Below are 16,422 nucleotides of genomic sequence, written 5' to 3'. Positions count from 1 at the left end.
GCTGTAAGTAACTTTTTATTTTTCCACCAGCTAAATAACTTTATGGAGTTGCTGTATCTTTGAAGGTGTGGGGGTATACACCTTCATCTGTGCATACAGGTAAAAAATTCAGCTGAAAATATGAAATTATTTGCCACCAGAGTAAGGCTCAGCAGCAGAAATTCAGAGGGAACTCAACTCTGGTTTCTCCCCTGTTTTCTGCCCAGGCTGTGTTATGCTCACTGTAACTTCAATAGATGAATCCAAAAAGGAATTTTTGGGAAACACTTTTTAAGGCTGAATTATTTGGATGTGGAGCCATGTTTTCAGGTGAGAGCCCTTGTCTTTCCTTAATCCTCAGAGGTGGAGCCAGGACACAGAGCAGTTAAAGGTTTTCTGTCTCCTTGGCTTCCCACCACTTGGAATGTTCTACGAACAACCACCCCAAACCAAAAGTCATTTAATCAAATAAATTAAAATGGTCTTCAAAGACTCTGATCCTTCACACTTCCTTTTTTTACAATACCAAAACATCCTGCAATTCTTTATTAACATCTAATTACTGCAATAATAAATGCATTGGTAGATTTTGGTCACTGGGCCTGAGCATTGAGCAGGATGTTGGCACGTTTTAATTTTCTCCATATGTGCTTCCAGTGAGGGAATTTCTCACACTGTTGTGAAGGATAAAAGTCTCTCATTTTCTTTCTCCCTAAATTTTTGCTCTGTCATAAAACAGAAACAAGACTAAAGAAAAGATCTTCTGCTGAAATACTTTTAAGTAGCACCAAGGTTTTCCTCCTCCTAAAATACATCTCTAATGACAATCCCTTTGACCATATCTAATACAAATATCACATTATCCAGGTCCCACTAAAGGCCCTTGGAGACTGCAAAGACTGACAAAGAAAAGGAGATGCCATTGAATTTTTTGTCTTTTACACCAATATATAGCTGCTTAAAAGGAAGCATTGTTTTTTAAATACAGAATTTGGGGGCAACTTCAGTTTGCATGGAGCATTCACAGGGCTTCTTTCAAAAAACCACCTTATTAAATGGCAATTGTGTTTTGGCAGCTTGGATTGCCTGTAATAATAGATTACAAGCAATAATTTCTACCATTTTTTGTTATTTTGTGTTTTGGGGTAGCAATGGAATATGATTCATTCTTGAAATAGAACAATAAGTGCATTTCAAAAGTAAAAAGAAATAACCACAGATTCGGTGAATGCTAAAAAGAGTTAAAATGAATGCATCTGGGAAGGGAAGGTTGTGTTTTTCATGTGTTCAAAAGCAAATGTAGTCTACCTTATAATCTTGCTTTAATCACCAGCCATCAAAGGGACCCAAACACACAATGAAAATTATTAAACATATCAATTGTGATGCTAAAGATACCATAATAATTCCACATGGGCCAGCCTGCCAGGAACTGATGTTAAAAATCACATTATTTCTTGAGAAATAATTCTCCTTGGCATTTCACACCAATTTTTTATACAACATTTGTCCACTCAGAGGGCTAAGAGAAAAATGAATAAACAAGTGATTATGCAAGAAAAAGAGATGTAAAAGTACATTTAGGTGAAACAGCACTTGAAGTGTTTGGCTAACACTGGAAACAACATTCTCAATCTTAGACATGGCTTAATGAAAACTCAAAGAACTTAAGGCTGAATTTTATTTAGACTGGCCCCATTTACTTCCTAAAGATCCCCCTGCCCTGCACCTAAAGAGACCCCAAAGATAAAATATCAGGAAATAGGGACAGCACACCGGACGAGTGAAAATAGTGCAGATTGCAGGGAAACTGCTGCTCCTGGAGGGAAAGAAGGTAAAACCAAGCAGCAGCTCCTTCACCCCTGCAGGCTTTCCTCACACAGGAAACACCTTTGTGGCTCTCACTCCAATTTCCAGTGCTGTTCCACAGGCAGCTCTGGTTTGCCAAGGAGAACCAGGAGGGGATTTGTGGGATCACTTTTCCCAAAGGTGTGAGACCTGTGAGCCCACAGGGGCTGCTGGCACCCACCCAGTGCCTGCACCTGTGACAAGAGGCAATTCCTGCCCCTCCCCAGGTGAGCTACCTGCTCTGAACTGCCTGCTGCAACAGCAGCTACACCTGGAGTACAGAGCTTGCTCACCCTGGCTGAGATACACACACCTTGCTCATGGATCACACCAGCAGCACTTAGCCACAAGCTCTCTTTCCTCTGTTTTAAAGAAGCAAAGTGGCAATGAGAGACAGTCCTTACAGGAGCCTCTTCCTTCCAGCACAGGTAAAGAAGCTCTGACTAAAAGTGGGGAGTTTTTGGAAGACTTTACCCCCTTGTTTAGCTTGGAGCATCTTCCTACAGCCTTCTGCAGCTCCCAAATCCCCTGAAGAAACAATAGACTGTGCCCACAGTCTTTTATGTTCCCTCCTCTTCCTCGATTTGGCGTTTTAGTTCCACAAAAGGAAGAGAGCTGTGCTTGTGATGAGATCAAAGATGGAATTGGACTGGATCAAAGATGGAAGATCTCAACCCGGACATGATGTTGTGGTTCCAGCAGTGCCAGTAGAGCTCCCCCAGCCCTTGCACACACACACAGATTAAAATTTTTCTAGCAATCGAGCTTGACTGGTGAAATAAATGAGGTTCTTTCCATGTTGGAAAAGCCACCTGAACCTCTGTAAGAGCCACTGAACCTCTGCAAGATCCAGGTGCTGTTCCACCAGCACAGGGGGTACCTTGGACAGCTCCTCCTGCTCCTCCTGAGCCTTTCCCCTCTGCTGCAGCTCAGGGAGGCACATCCTGCCCTAAATCCTCACCTGGCACTGTGTCACTGCTGGGGTACAGGTACTGAGCAAGGCACAAACAAAGGAACCACATAAAACCGTGCTGGCTGTAAAGGTTTCCTTCATCTCAGAATTATTTCCTTTTGTCCACCAAGAAATGCAATAATTCCAGCTGCAACCCAAGCCTGTATACCTACATAAACTCAGATTTTCAGGTGTTTTCAATAGGAACAAAGTTTTGGTTTGCTGTGCCATCATACAGCCAGTCCCATCACTTGGCCACCTAGAAATTATCCTGATCAGTGTTGTTACCAATCAATAAAGTCCAGAATAATAACCAGGTCATAAAAGACTGTGCACAAAATATTTTGCTGATATTTGGATTTTTTTTTGTCTGGTTGCAACAGCAAAATAAAGCTTTAATATTTAATCAAAGCAGTTATTAAGTATTTTTTTAAGGGAAAAATGAAATTCATCATGAATATTTCCTGTTGTTTATTAGGAACCATAAGTTAACAAACATATAATTACTTATGACAACTTGACAGGTAATATCCAGGCTTCCAAAGCCTACCAGAGAAAATTAACTGTAAAACAGATTTTAAAGGTTATGAAAGTGTTTTAAGTCAGATATCATTTCTGTCTTTAATAGAATGATGGATCTGGGTATTTCAGAGTGGTCCTCACTCTGAAACATGAGGGGAGATCTTCAGTGCATCTGAGACAACTGAAACTGATTAGGTTTTATTCTAATACTAAATACTGGATTGGTTCAGCTGGATAAATGTTACTTCTGTTCCATCATCCTTCTCTATCAACAAATTTTTGCTTTTCTTCAAAGCACACCTTGACTTGGAATTGAGAAGAAAAAATAAAAAGTTGCAACACAACAACTTTGGTTCATCTATTCTGATTTCTGGAAAAGCCCTACAATTACGTAGGCAGATACTACCACCAGTAATTCTAGTGATTATTGATTACTGTGAGTAGCAAAAGCAGACTGAAATTCCAAGGTAAAACCATGCATTTTTCTCTGCTGCCTTAGGAAACTGCTGTGGCAGCATTAAAATTGCCTGACTCCAAGTGTCCCACTCCTGCACTTTACAGCAAAGGACAAAAAAAAAAAAGAACAAACAATAAACTATGAAACAAGCTTTCAAGCTGAAAAGTTCTATGGCTTGAAGTAAAATTTGGGAAACAAACAGCAAAAAATTTACTAGCTTGTATACCAGCTGTGTTACATTATCATAATATAGTTGGGATTGCAAAGGTTTATCTGTTTGGGACAACTTCTGTCTGCCAAATCCACATTTTTAGACAGGAAATGCACTCTTCATTATTTTTCTGTTGCACACTTTAATTAGGAAATCAGGTACACCGATTTTACTGTCCAGGCAGAGTGTCTTTGCACTGAGACAGAAGAACCCTGTAAGCTGAGGAGGAGATTATCTCTATTAACAATGCCTCCCCCTTGCCTCTAAGTTGATTTCAGGTAATTGGATTCCTTCAGCCTCTCAAGGTCCTCCACAAGAAAGGTGAACAGAAGGATTAATTTTAGTGACAATAGTATAAGTCAATGAAACAGATTGCTAAAACAAATTATTCTATTCTGAGTTTCCAAAGTTCATATATTTATACATAAAGAAAGCCACAGGACAGCTGAATTGAAGATGTCCTTAAGGATTCCTATAGGAAGGTTTCTGCTTTGGGTTCAAGAAACAAAGGTCTGCATTTTGCCAGAGGACAGAAACACAAATAAATATACAGTTAAGAATCCCTTTGTGGAGAGATCAGTGAGGAACACAAGTCTCGACCCCTGAAATGTAACTTAGGAGCTTTCCGGAGTAAGCAGCAACCTGGAATCACCTCTGGCAGCTTCCTCTCTGTTTTGTTTTGCTGTCCCAGCTGCAGCTCCCTCTCTGGAAGCACCAAAACACCTGTGACATGGCTCTGCATCCTCCCAGCCATTCCTTGGGCTCAAAAGCCACAATTTCACCCAGCAATTCTCCAATGGGGCTGCCAACAGGCAGCTTTTACCTTGCAAGCACCTCCTGGGAGATGCAATAAACCCCCCAGGGCACACCCAGCATTAGGAGACGATTCCAGGGGTGCAGCACACCCACAGCTGTTCTGCTGCTCCTGCAGGGAAATCAGCCCTTGGCTCATTTATTTCCCTCTTTTGTCCCAAAAGAGAGGGCAGGACAGGGGATGGAGGATAAGGGCAGGGTGTGGGTGCGGGGTGCAGCACACCAGCGATGCTCAGGGGTTTAACAAAGCCTGACACGAGATTTGCCAGATGGTTCTGCGCCGGATTGTAAAACTTTAAACTAATCTTCATTTAAGAGTTTTAAGGGCTGTATCCCTCTTATAAAGCCTCTTGCTCTTTTGCCTGGTTGATTCTGGTAAATTATAGATCAGACTTTAGAAAACTGCTTCCATGAGCAGCGGCTCCTTAAATCTCAGCTAAACTGAGCAAGAAGATTACATGTTATTATGATGTAGCACAGCAGGATTTCTGTACAGCAAACATAATGATGTAGAGAAGGATAAAACTATCATTCTGCACAAGGAGGTCATCCACACAAGAACAATGCTCTCTACACGGCAGCCAAATCCATCCCTACATGGTGAATCTTCACTGGGAAAATGCTTTTTCTTAACGGTTCTGTAAAGAAACCCAACCATAAGCAAAAAAAACCCAAATCTGCGCTTCAGGATTCAGCCATCAAGCATTGTGCCACAAAGGAGATGTCATTAGGGAGAAATTATTCTAAATACTACTAGAAAAAGTATCTATTTCAAGGGCAATTTTAGGGTAAATGCATCTTGTTGGTTTTATGCAAGGAGAAAGGATTTCCTGTGAATCCCAAGGGATATGTCAGATAGGGGATATAGCATTAAAAATTAAAATGCTCACTAATCTTACAAGCACATATATATACTTTTAATTGTAAATCAAACCCAGTTCACATGGAACAGCACAGAGTTACTACATTGGTGTAGAAATTATTTCCACCTGCTATGTGTATTTGCCATCTTACTCAGTATCTTCCCTACTAAAATTCTAATAGAGAGAGTTGCAGATTTCAGACACCAGATGATGACAGAGTCAAAGTGGGAACAACAGAGAGTAAACCCAAGTGTTCAGTAACCAGCAGCAGCAAAACTGCAAAAAATCAAGAGACTGAGACCACCAAATCTGTAAGTTGATACAGTAATTTGATACTAAAATTGTGGCTTATCAAATTTCTTGAACAGGTGATGCAAATGCCTAAGTCTATTCAGCTCTAAGGCAGCATCCTGTTGAAACTGCACTGATTTTCTTTTCCTCTACACAATGCTGATTGTAGTGGAGTAATGTCAAATGACCTCCTTCTTCCTTTTCTCTTTTTTTCTCCAATTGAAACATTGCTTTCTGCACAGGAAAGCTTTTGACTTAAAAGCAAACAGGTGAGATATTCACAGCCCTGGTCTTTTTCAGAATGTCATGCACAGGAATTATACAGACTCATCCTAAAGTTTCCTGTAAGAACAGCAGCAATTTGAAATGCCTAAGAAAAGTGCCTGTGAGGATATACTGGTGAAGACTGTTGCACAACTGATTTTATTACATTTAAATTACAAACTGAAACTGTTATCCTTCTGTTTTATCTTGCACATCATTGCTTATAAACTTAAGCAAGTTTTTCAGATTTCAAATATAATAAAGAAATTCCTAATGAACAGTTAAATAATTTCTGATATAAGAACAGAGGATTTGCCACAAATTCAGATAATCCTAAAGGAAAAAAAAAAACCAAAAAACCTTCAAATTTCACAAACACTGAGCTTTTTTTAGTTCATATATGTAAAAATCTTAGGGTAATAGGTGATAAAATATGCTTACACTATATGTTCTGGCTTGAAAGTATTTACACATATAAAACTAATGTGACATTAGATGCTGAGGTTTTCCTGCTTCAAGTGAAAGCGGGGAAAAAAGAACATAATATCAAACAGCTTGTTTTACTTGTCTGAGCTCTACTTAGCTTTTAAAGAAGGAATAGAAATGTACACAAATCCGTTTTGTAGCTCGGATATAAAGCATTGTGTTAAAAATGTAATACACGGTAGCAAAACTAAAATTTTATATTCCTGCATATTTCCGGCAGAGTTGTTAAAATTCACATTTCTTGCTATACCCGGTCATAAAAATAGTTTCTCTTTCTGTAGGTTATTCAGGAAAACAGCAGAGCCCCTGTCTGGATCCACCTTGTCCAAATGTGGGGTTTTTTTAGGGCTTGTCATTTTCCTTCTCTATGGCATGACTAAGTTATACTTTACAGAAATCCAGCTTCTCCTAAAGAACATTTGCAATTTAAATTGCTCTTTCTCTCTGAACATTAAGTCTGAATTGGATAAAGTTGTTAAAAGCTAAGGCTTCCTGGTTTTTTTTACTAATCAAGCAAACCAAAATTACATTATCAGAGCCAGCCAGGAGTAGCAAGGTTGCTGGAGAAAGGCCTGAAAGGGAATCTCACACAGTGATTACAGCCAGGGCAGAATGGCTGACCAACCTCTACACTCTGAGCTTTGAAGTGTGGCAGAACTAAGGAAAATGTGCCACCTTAAATTAGATTTTTCCAGAAAGTTGATAAATAGGCTTACTCATAAAGAGCAGCAAGACTAATCTGCAATTCTCCTGACATTAGACAACATGATCTATAGAAGCCTTGTTGGATCATCAGTTCTTTTCATTTGATGTCATCCTATTTATATTCCTTATCCCCAGCTGTGACTATTCGTCTTCTAAAGTATGTTTGATTTTTCTAGTACATATTGTAGCTCTGAGGAGATGAGGTAAAATAAAAAAGTGAGATTGTTCTTCAGGTGGCAGGAGTGTGTCCAGAACAGGCACTCAGACCATAAATAATCCCCCAAGAGATAAAGAAATACGTTGGGAAATGCTTTTATTGCTCCTTATCGTGACTTGGAGTAAATTATCCAGCCTCTATCCTGAGCTGTGGCACAGAACTCAGGGTGGATGCAAAGAATGTGGTTTGTAAAGGAGGGAGGAGCAGGGGGAGGCAGGTGGGAGTCCCTGGAGGGGTAAGAGGGGCTCCAGCTGCCCCAGGACACATCTGTGCAAGGAGGATCCATCGCCCACATAAGCCAAGAACGTCTGTGGGCTGGAGCAGCACAGCTCAGGAAAAATTTATAGGTCATTTGATACTTGACATGTGGTCAGGATAGAGTCCAAAATCCCCATATTTTTCTAGTAAAATCCATAAAAAAATTTGTATTGCACCAGCAAGAACCTAGTGCCTGTCAGCCTCACTGCTGCTTCTTCCCTTCCCTTGGACAGCTCTGCACAGCCTCCCATCAAGAGGAGCAACACAAATATTCCCTTTTTCTTACTGGGAAAGGGCCACCACAGATGCCCACAGAGCCCCTTCACATTTCCCCCAGCACTCCTGAGTTGTGCCAAACCCATCCTCACCCTTTGTTAGAAATCCCTTCTGAAGTTAGAGGAGAAATTCTGCCTTGATGTCACAGGCTTTGCTGCAGTTGGCTGTCAGGAGAATAGTCACTCCATTTCAAGAAGAATCATAAATTTATAACCATTGTTTTTTTCAGCTAAACATAAATAATAACATTACAAAATTATTTCTCTGTTTGACCTATATAATAATAGTCTGCTGTGCTGCCTTTCGGGAAGGAGGGAACATAAAATTCATCGGAGGCTGCACTGAATAAAGAGATTTTGGAAGCCCTGACAGACTGGGGCCAAGGCCCACCAGTGCCACAATTTCCTGGCTCCTGAGTGCTCCATAATGTGGCAGATTTGTGTCCCTGGGGCATGGAGGCAGGACAGGAGTGCAAATCAGGCTCAGCATCTCTCTCAGTGTGAGGCTCTGCTCTTTGGAGGGTTTCTAGACCCATTCAGGGATATTCAGGGCAGTTCCTATAACACAGATGTGTTATCTTTATATTTTAGATATCATTACAAGGCTCCTTGGCCCAGATATTGGGTTGGCTTTGAATGTTAAATATTAAATTTCAGTGTTAAATATTTAATACAAGATCTACCTCTGTTTCCTCTGTGATCTTGTCCCTGCTCAGAGCAGGGTCAGGCAGCAGAGGCAGAGGTCACCTGCTCCCTGTGGCCAGCAGATGAAGCCATACAATGAACTCACAAAACCAAAGCTCACTTGAAATCCCCTCTTGTTTGCTCTGCAGCAAAAAATATATCCAAAGAAATTAAGGAAAACAATTTCAATATTTTCACTGTTGTTTTTTTTACACAGAGGTCTTAAAAGTTCTAAGGAAAATGGTATTTTGTTTATTAGGGGCAATTGCTTCCATTCTTCCAGATGACAAATTCCAGGAACAATTTGAGCTTTTAGAAATGGTTAATGAGATAAAAATCATTAAGGCATCATTCTGATGTGAAGGGTTTGCTTGTCTCACATGAGAGATCTGCAGATAAACATTTGGGATATTTGAGAGCAAAAACCACAGAATGTGGCCATCACTGGATTTCCAAACAGTTTACGCTGAACTCTTACTGGTCTGAGATTAAGCACACATTCAGTGCAACAACATATAGCAGTGAAATCAGGCATAGTAACTCCTTTTATTAAGTGAAATACTTTTATAAAGGTGCGTTACTCTGTCCAGATGTAACAGACTGGGAATAATTCCACTTATAAAGGTTGCTTGCATTATCTTCTCTAACACCTCTGATGTATGTATTTCATAAAACAAACATTCTGTTATCTCTGGATTATTGCAGTAAATCTACTCATATAAATTCTTCAGGAATTCTTATTAAGGAATATGAAACACTTCCACAATTTACATGACAGTGACCCTTAAACCTTGTCAGATTATGCTCTGTTTTTTTATTATTCCAGTTCCTACAACTGATTAATTACTCACTGAACTGAAAGATCTGAAATTGCACCAAGTGACTGTTCTAGCAACAACACTGGTTCAAAGATCAATGAAGAAAAAAATCAAAAAACTAGCAAATAAAAAACAAACCAAAACCCCAAAGCACCAAACTCCACAAAATAACCCAAAATGTCCTGGGTCTGTGCTCTTTATTTTTGCAGACTATCTGATCTTTTAAATTCAAGTACAGCTTTGTATTTTGTGTGAATTGCAACATAATCACTGAGAGAAATCAGACAAAACCTATTGAAACAACCTAAGTAAGGATTTGTCCCACAATCCTTTAAGGATTCTCCTCATTTCTGCTACAAGGTAAATAAAGATAAAGCACCTTTATTACAAGGATGTAAAGATGTTATGATAGATCTCTACATATATAAAAGCCTTGGCATTCAAAGGTAAAAATAATATTTTCCTTTTTTTTTTTACTCTTGCAGGCTTATCTCAAAGGGAGCAGTTGGGAAGAAAGGGGAGGCCGTGTAACACGTGCCGACTGAACCGAATGGAATTTTCCAGGCAGTGCAGATAGGCTGGCTGTGCTCTCTGGAGCCGAGAGCTGCTCAGTATGGGTGAGGTGGAACTCAAAACCTGAACATCATCAACTTTTCATGTCCTTCACCATCCCCGTGCCCAGCTCTGGCACAAATAACCCTCGGCACGATTCCCACCGGCCAGCCCAGGATCCTGTGCTGACAACAGCCCGCAGCACGCCTTGTTTCTTGAGCAAACAAAGAGTTGGAATAAAAAGCAAAATGAGGAGAAGGAAAATGTCACTGCTGCTCAGTCAGTGGGTGCTCAGAGACACTGCTGATTAATGTGTTAACTGGGGAGCCCAAAAAGACAAACCTTTTGAATCGGGCAATGAAAAGACATTTGTTCTCCTTTGTAGACAAACACTGATTATACCAGGGAAATTTAACCACCGCAAATATAAAAATTACAGCTGAAATAATTAATAAAAGCGGCAAATGACATGACAAAGGAAATGACATGAAAGGGTTCCCTCAAAACCCCCTGCTCATGACACACAGCAAAACGAGCGAGTGTCACGCGACTGATGTGAGACAAAAGATCAACAGCAGTGGAGGAAGACTTGAGGAAAGCTGGAGATCAAATAAAAAACGCAAAACTATTTTCTGTGTTAAATATGTATGATAAACATCGACTGCAAGACAGCAGACCTAATCCTGCCTTGTCCTGAATCCCGAGTGAAAAATTTTACATAACCTTGCATCTCTCTTCCATGGGAATTCTTAGGGAAATATTTTATATCAGTGAATTTTTATTTTCTTTTTAAACAATCTTAGCAAGGCCTGAAACAGTAAATAGAAGATAGAAAAGTTTCATGTTATATTTCTATTCCTAACACTCAAAGAACCACGTTACGGATTCAATTGTCTCTCTCCTTGTACTCAACTCATCACACAGAGAATACAGATTCATCTTTCCTAGACAAAATAACAATACAGAATTCATATTTCAACTTCCTTTCAGATTGTCTATAAATATGACATTATATAAATATATTATCACATTATTCAAAAAAAGTAGACAAAAAGCTACTGTGGAAGTAATTTTTCCACTTCTCTACTTGCACCTTTTTTCCTACATTTACCTCTCACTTTAAAGAAATTGTCTAATGTAGAGATTTCATTGATATTCACTTTAGGGTAACCAGTTGATTTCAGCAAAAATTGGTGTGGAAGAATCTTATCATAAAAGATTAAATGGATCTAAAGGAAATTGCACTGCTCAAGCAAAGCCTTAAATTGTTATCTCCTTATAAAAGTTTAGTATGATATCTCAACCAGAAATCAGACCAGCTTTTACAAATGGTAACATTTCCTTCCTAGAAACCCATTTGAATTTGATTTTTTCCTCTCCCTGACTTTCTCAGTCCTCATGATGCTATCTCTAGTTTATAAAACCTCTTCAAGCAATGTTCTGCCAACAAGTGGCTTCCTTAATTTACCTCTACCATAAATTCCCAACCACAAGAGTAGATTCCTTGCTGCTTCAGATCTGCATTTAATTCCACATCCCTGCCTTTCATTTCACAAATGCCCACCTTTATCTCCATCATTTCACTTTGGGGCATCATTTAACTCAGTCCTCCCTAGCCAGGAGTCCTCTCAGACCCTCCCACAAACTTCTGGCTTCAGTAAATTGATTTGATGTCTCCTCCAGCTATCCTCCACAGCAAATCAATCCTTTGACTCCCGCAACTTTTCTGAAGCCTCACCTCCTTGCCTGCGAGAGGAAAGCTGTAATCACCCTTTATTTGCATTTCTCCATGGCCATGAAGGGGGACTGATTGAGGATTAAGCATTTGCCATCACAGCTGGGTTCAGACAGAGCCAATTGACCCCTCAGCCCTCCCAGTCTCGCTGCCATCCCTTCCATCAGGGCTGGAACACTGAGACTTTGCTGCCACACACACAGAGAAGTTCCTCAAACCCTCTCACACAAACCAGCACGCACCACAGTGAGCAATTTTCTGAGGAAATGCCTTTCCATCTCACACTTTGGGAAACTTCTCTCAATCTGCTCCATTTGCCTCGCTATTAGAGTACAACTGAAAAAAAAAATCATTAAAAGAACCCACCTAGGACTTGATCTCAACTGACTAATGACTAGAATCAGTCATGCAAAAATGCAGCTAAAAAGCTCTGTTTTTAAAGAGAGTAGTTTCTGTAACTCAGCTATCCAGACCATAATTAAGACTGAGCTGCTCAGACTTCTTGGAGCAAGTCCATAACTCCAAATGAGATGGTTTTGTATTCTGGAAAGTTCACCACATCATCAGGTAAATTGGAAAGACAGGAAGACAATGGATACAGATACAGTAAATGTATCTCTCCTACAGAAATATCAGAATAAATGGTGTTGTTCATCTTAGAAGAAAATAAAAAGCAGAGGATCCATGTACTGACACCCAGGTCTATTTATCATTTACTGGACCTACAAAGTGGCTGCTCACAAAGTTCTACTTGAAGAAGTGGGGGGATGAAATTAAAATATTATGTTGTTTTTTTCAGGATTAATCTTGTGCACTGTTGGTTGGAGTGCTGAGAACATCAGAGATTTCAAAACATGGCATTAAAGAGCAACAATATTCAGAGCTATAATAATTAAGACAAAATAGACATGATCTTCAGACAGCAGTGCAGAACCTTATTTTCCAGCACCTTTAAGCTATTCAGGGCTGTGGGAGTGAGATCTTTATAAGTGATAATTCCACCCTATAGCACTTCCAACACATTTTTCATAAACAACTCACATTTGCTCGTGTTAGTTCTTGTGTACTTTGCAGTTTTAGCAACACAGCGTTCCTTGTTTGTGCAGATTTGCATTTGTCCACGCTCAGGATGGGATCTGGCAGAGCCTGGCTCATCTCCAGGGCTCCTGTGACAAGGAGCTGTGACAAATGTCACCCTGTGTGTGTCCCAGTGACCGAATTTCACAAACTCTGGGTTCATGGCTCTCTGGGTGCACCCCTTCGTTCTCATCACAGCCCACGCTGGGCTCTGGAGCACAGCAAAACCTGTGCAGCCACTGAATCATTCAACAGTTGCCATTCCAGTAATTTACACAGTAATTTACGCATGGAAAACTGTTTCACCAATAATACAAATAGTTAAAGGAGGAAACCACCAGGAAGGAGCAGGAGCTGTGTTGTCCTGTGCTTGTGATGGTCAGCCTTTAACTCCACATGTTAAATCAATAAAATTACCTTGACTCACAAAGAAATCAACTACAAGTTTCACGAGAGGAAGCTCTAAGTTGCAAGAGTTTTAACATGAAGTAATAAAAAGGAAAAAAAGTACTTCAGAGAACTTAAGAGAAAGACAAAATTAAATGTGCTGGGGTGCTAAGGTCAGCTCCCTAATGCACAGCACACATTCACTAGTGCAAAATGCTTTTACAGTTTCCTGAGGCTCAGCGTGCTCTTTGCTGCTTTTATATGTCAACAGGTTCATCCTAGCGTGCCCTCAGCATTCAGAAATCACCCCCTTCATTATCAGCCAGAGCTGTGTGAATAAACCAGAGTTAACCACGCACCCCCCGTTACTGAATAAACCAGAGGAGTTAACCACACACACCCCGTGCCTGGATAAACCAGAGGAGTTAACCACGCACCCCCCATTACTGGATAAACCAGAGATGTTAACCACACACACCCCATTACTGGATAAACCAGAGGAGTTAACCACACACACCCCGTGCCTGGATAAACCAGAGAAGTTAACCACACACACCCCATTACTGGATAAACCAGAGGAGTTAACCACACACACCCCATTACTGGATAAACCAGAGAAGTTAACCACACACACCCCATTACTGGATAAACCAGAGGAGTTAACCACACACACCCCATTACTGGATAAACCAGAGATGTTAACCACACACAGCCCGTGCCTGGATAAACCAGAGAAGTTAACCACACACACCCCATTACTGGATAAACCAGAGGAGTTAACCACACACACCCCGTGCCTGGCACAGCACACACTCCTCAGTCTGAAATGTGAATTCCTGAGGTGGGCACAGGGGCCAAGCTTGGCACAGAGATAACCTCCCTGAGACATAAAAGAACTCTGCTGACCCCAGCCTTGTGACCCCAGTGCTAAAAGTCACTGCCAGGATCTCCATCAGAATCACTGACTGCTCTATAACTCAGAGCCATCTGTACTGCAGGGCTGCTGTCACTGCAGGACACGAAGCAACACGAGCACACACACCACTGCTCTCAAGGTGAAGAAAAGTGAAGTTTATTTTCTGACTCCCAACATTTACAGATTTCCAAAAGTGACAGCAGATTGGGGAGTGACAGTGCCACCTCTCCAATGACACTGGACAGACCAACAGCCCATCAAATTCCCCTCCTCCATAAAAGAATGCAAAACAACGAGTTACTTACAGAGGTTGTGTGAGAAAGTTCATTACAAGAATGTAAACATCAGAAGGCTTAGAAAAACTTAAAAAATCAGGGTGACAGGCTGCAGCTAAAGACTCAACCCTGGAGCGTGTCCTGCTGGCTGCCCTCCACACAGAGGCAGGGAAAACCACAATTCAGGGGTTTATAACCCACCAACACCCCCCAGCCCCTGCTGCTGGGGATACACTCAAGCTGACCATGTGTTTCCAGTGTAAGCTCTCCTCTTTCCTACAAGGCAGGACTCTGTGAGAGGACAGACCCAGCTCTAGGTGATGGTCATTATTGGCATTTCCAGACGAGATGCGAGCTCTAGATCACGGTCATTATTCTCATTTCCAGATGAAATCTCTGAAAATTCAGAGGAATCTCCAGCACAGCAGATCCATGGCTGCATCCCTTCCTCCCTGTCTAACCCTGCTGCAGCTCTGCTGCCATTCACAGCTTGCACACACACACACTCAGTGACCTGTTCAGCTTTCCCTGATGTAAATGTGATTATTCAGTTGAAGCCACCCATGAAAAGAGAGTCATGTGTGAGGAAAAGTATCTCCTGGAATCTGATTTTTAAACCCTTTTATTAAGGCTTTACAAGGCAGTCTTTCTTTGTGAGATTCCTACCAATTTAAAACAATGAAATCTCTCACCTGTAAATATTCCTTTTTTTTTTCCCCTCCTTTTTTTCCTCAGAAACCCCAGAACACAGGCCCATTTGTATGGAACTTGCACTGTGGTGTTTGGCAGCATGACAACCCCATTTTATACAAGTTGTCACCAGGAGACTTGTTCTGGCCAGAATAAATTCACTCACCACAAACGGGTACGAGCAGGAATGTCCCACCAGCAGGAAATGGTTTTGTCTATACTCAGTGACAACTGTGGCCACAGAGTGAGAACACTTCCAACTCCACTGAAATTCTTTGAAATTCCCCAGCCTGCTGTTCTGTTTGTGTTGGAATAAACCCAAACCTCTCAGCCCAGATCTGCTTTCCCAAGGCACTCTCAAAGCTCATCTTTTGTGCCCAATATCTTTATGAAGCACAAAACACCCAGAGATGTCTGTGCTGCTGTTTAAGCACACCATAAAATATTAAATTTTTAAAGACTATAGTTTATTTTTTTCCACTACAGGGTATCACACAGCCTGGTTATCAATTTGAGTATTTTATCAATCATTATAGTTTTAGTGTATGAATAAACTCAGTACTTATAATTAACATCTATCCTTTTTTACTCTATATTTTTATGTATACATATTTATATTTACATATATATATGTGCAGCTGCCCAGGTAATGAAGAGTGCAGTATCTCCAAGTTAATAAGTAAAGGAATATACTGCAGTCCTTAACTGTACAAAACCATATTAATTTATTTAAATTATGCATATATTGCAAATTTCAACATCTTAAAGTGTATAGCTTCAAAAGTTTTTTGGGGTTTTGTTTTTTGAATTTTTTTTTAAATAAAGCAACCTTCTCCAGTCTCTCAAAAGTTTTAAATGCCACAGGTACAACATAATTGCAGAACTACAAAGATGCTTTATGACTGACACGACACTAATGGTCCTTGTGGGTGTATCTTTATTTTAAGAAAGAATGAAAACTGTTTTTTTGGTTTTTGTCAGAGATTGCTTGTTGTGGGTTACTTATTTTAAAAGTGTGAGTCTCTTTCTCACAGCTTCTCTTTCTCTTTTTGAAGCTGCAGAACTTGTTGAGCACTGCAGAGAAAGGACGGCAAGTAGGCCCTTCTATTGAACTCCAATGCTTAAATTACTAAACCAAACCTCCTTG

At 40.4% G+C, this 16,422-nt stretch overlaps 1 protein-coding gene across 2 annotated transcripts in view; it reads right to left on the bottom strand.

The window, feature by feature from the left end:
* PCDH11X (protocadherin 11 X-linked) overlaps nt 1–16,422 on the bottom strand; it is a 419,799-nt gene that overhangs the window by 227,911 nt on the left and 175,466 nt on the right. The window lies entirely within an intron of this gene.

The sequence above is a fragment of the Melospiza melodia genome, chromosome 16 (genome assembly GCF_035770615.1).
Source record: "Melospiza melodia melodia isolate bMelMel2 chromosome 16, bMelMel2.pri, whole genome shotgun sequence".
In the NCBI taxonomy this organism is placed as follows: Eukaryota; Metazoa; Chordata; class Aves; order Passeriformes; family Passerellidae; genus Melospiza; species Melospiza melodia.
Note: the sequence above shows the minus strand (reverse complement) of the source record. Positions and strands in the feature narration are given on the sequence as shown.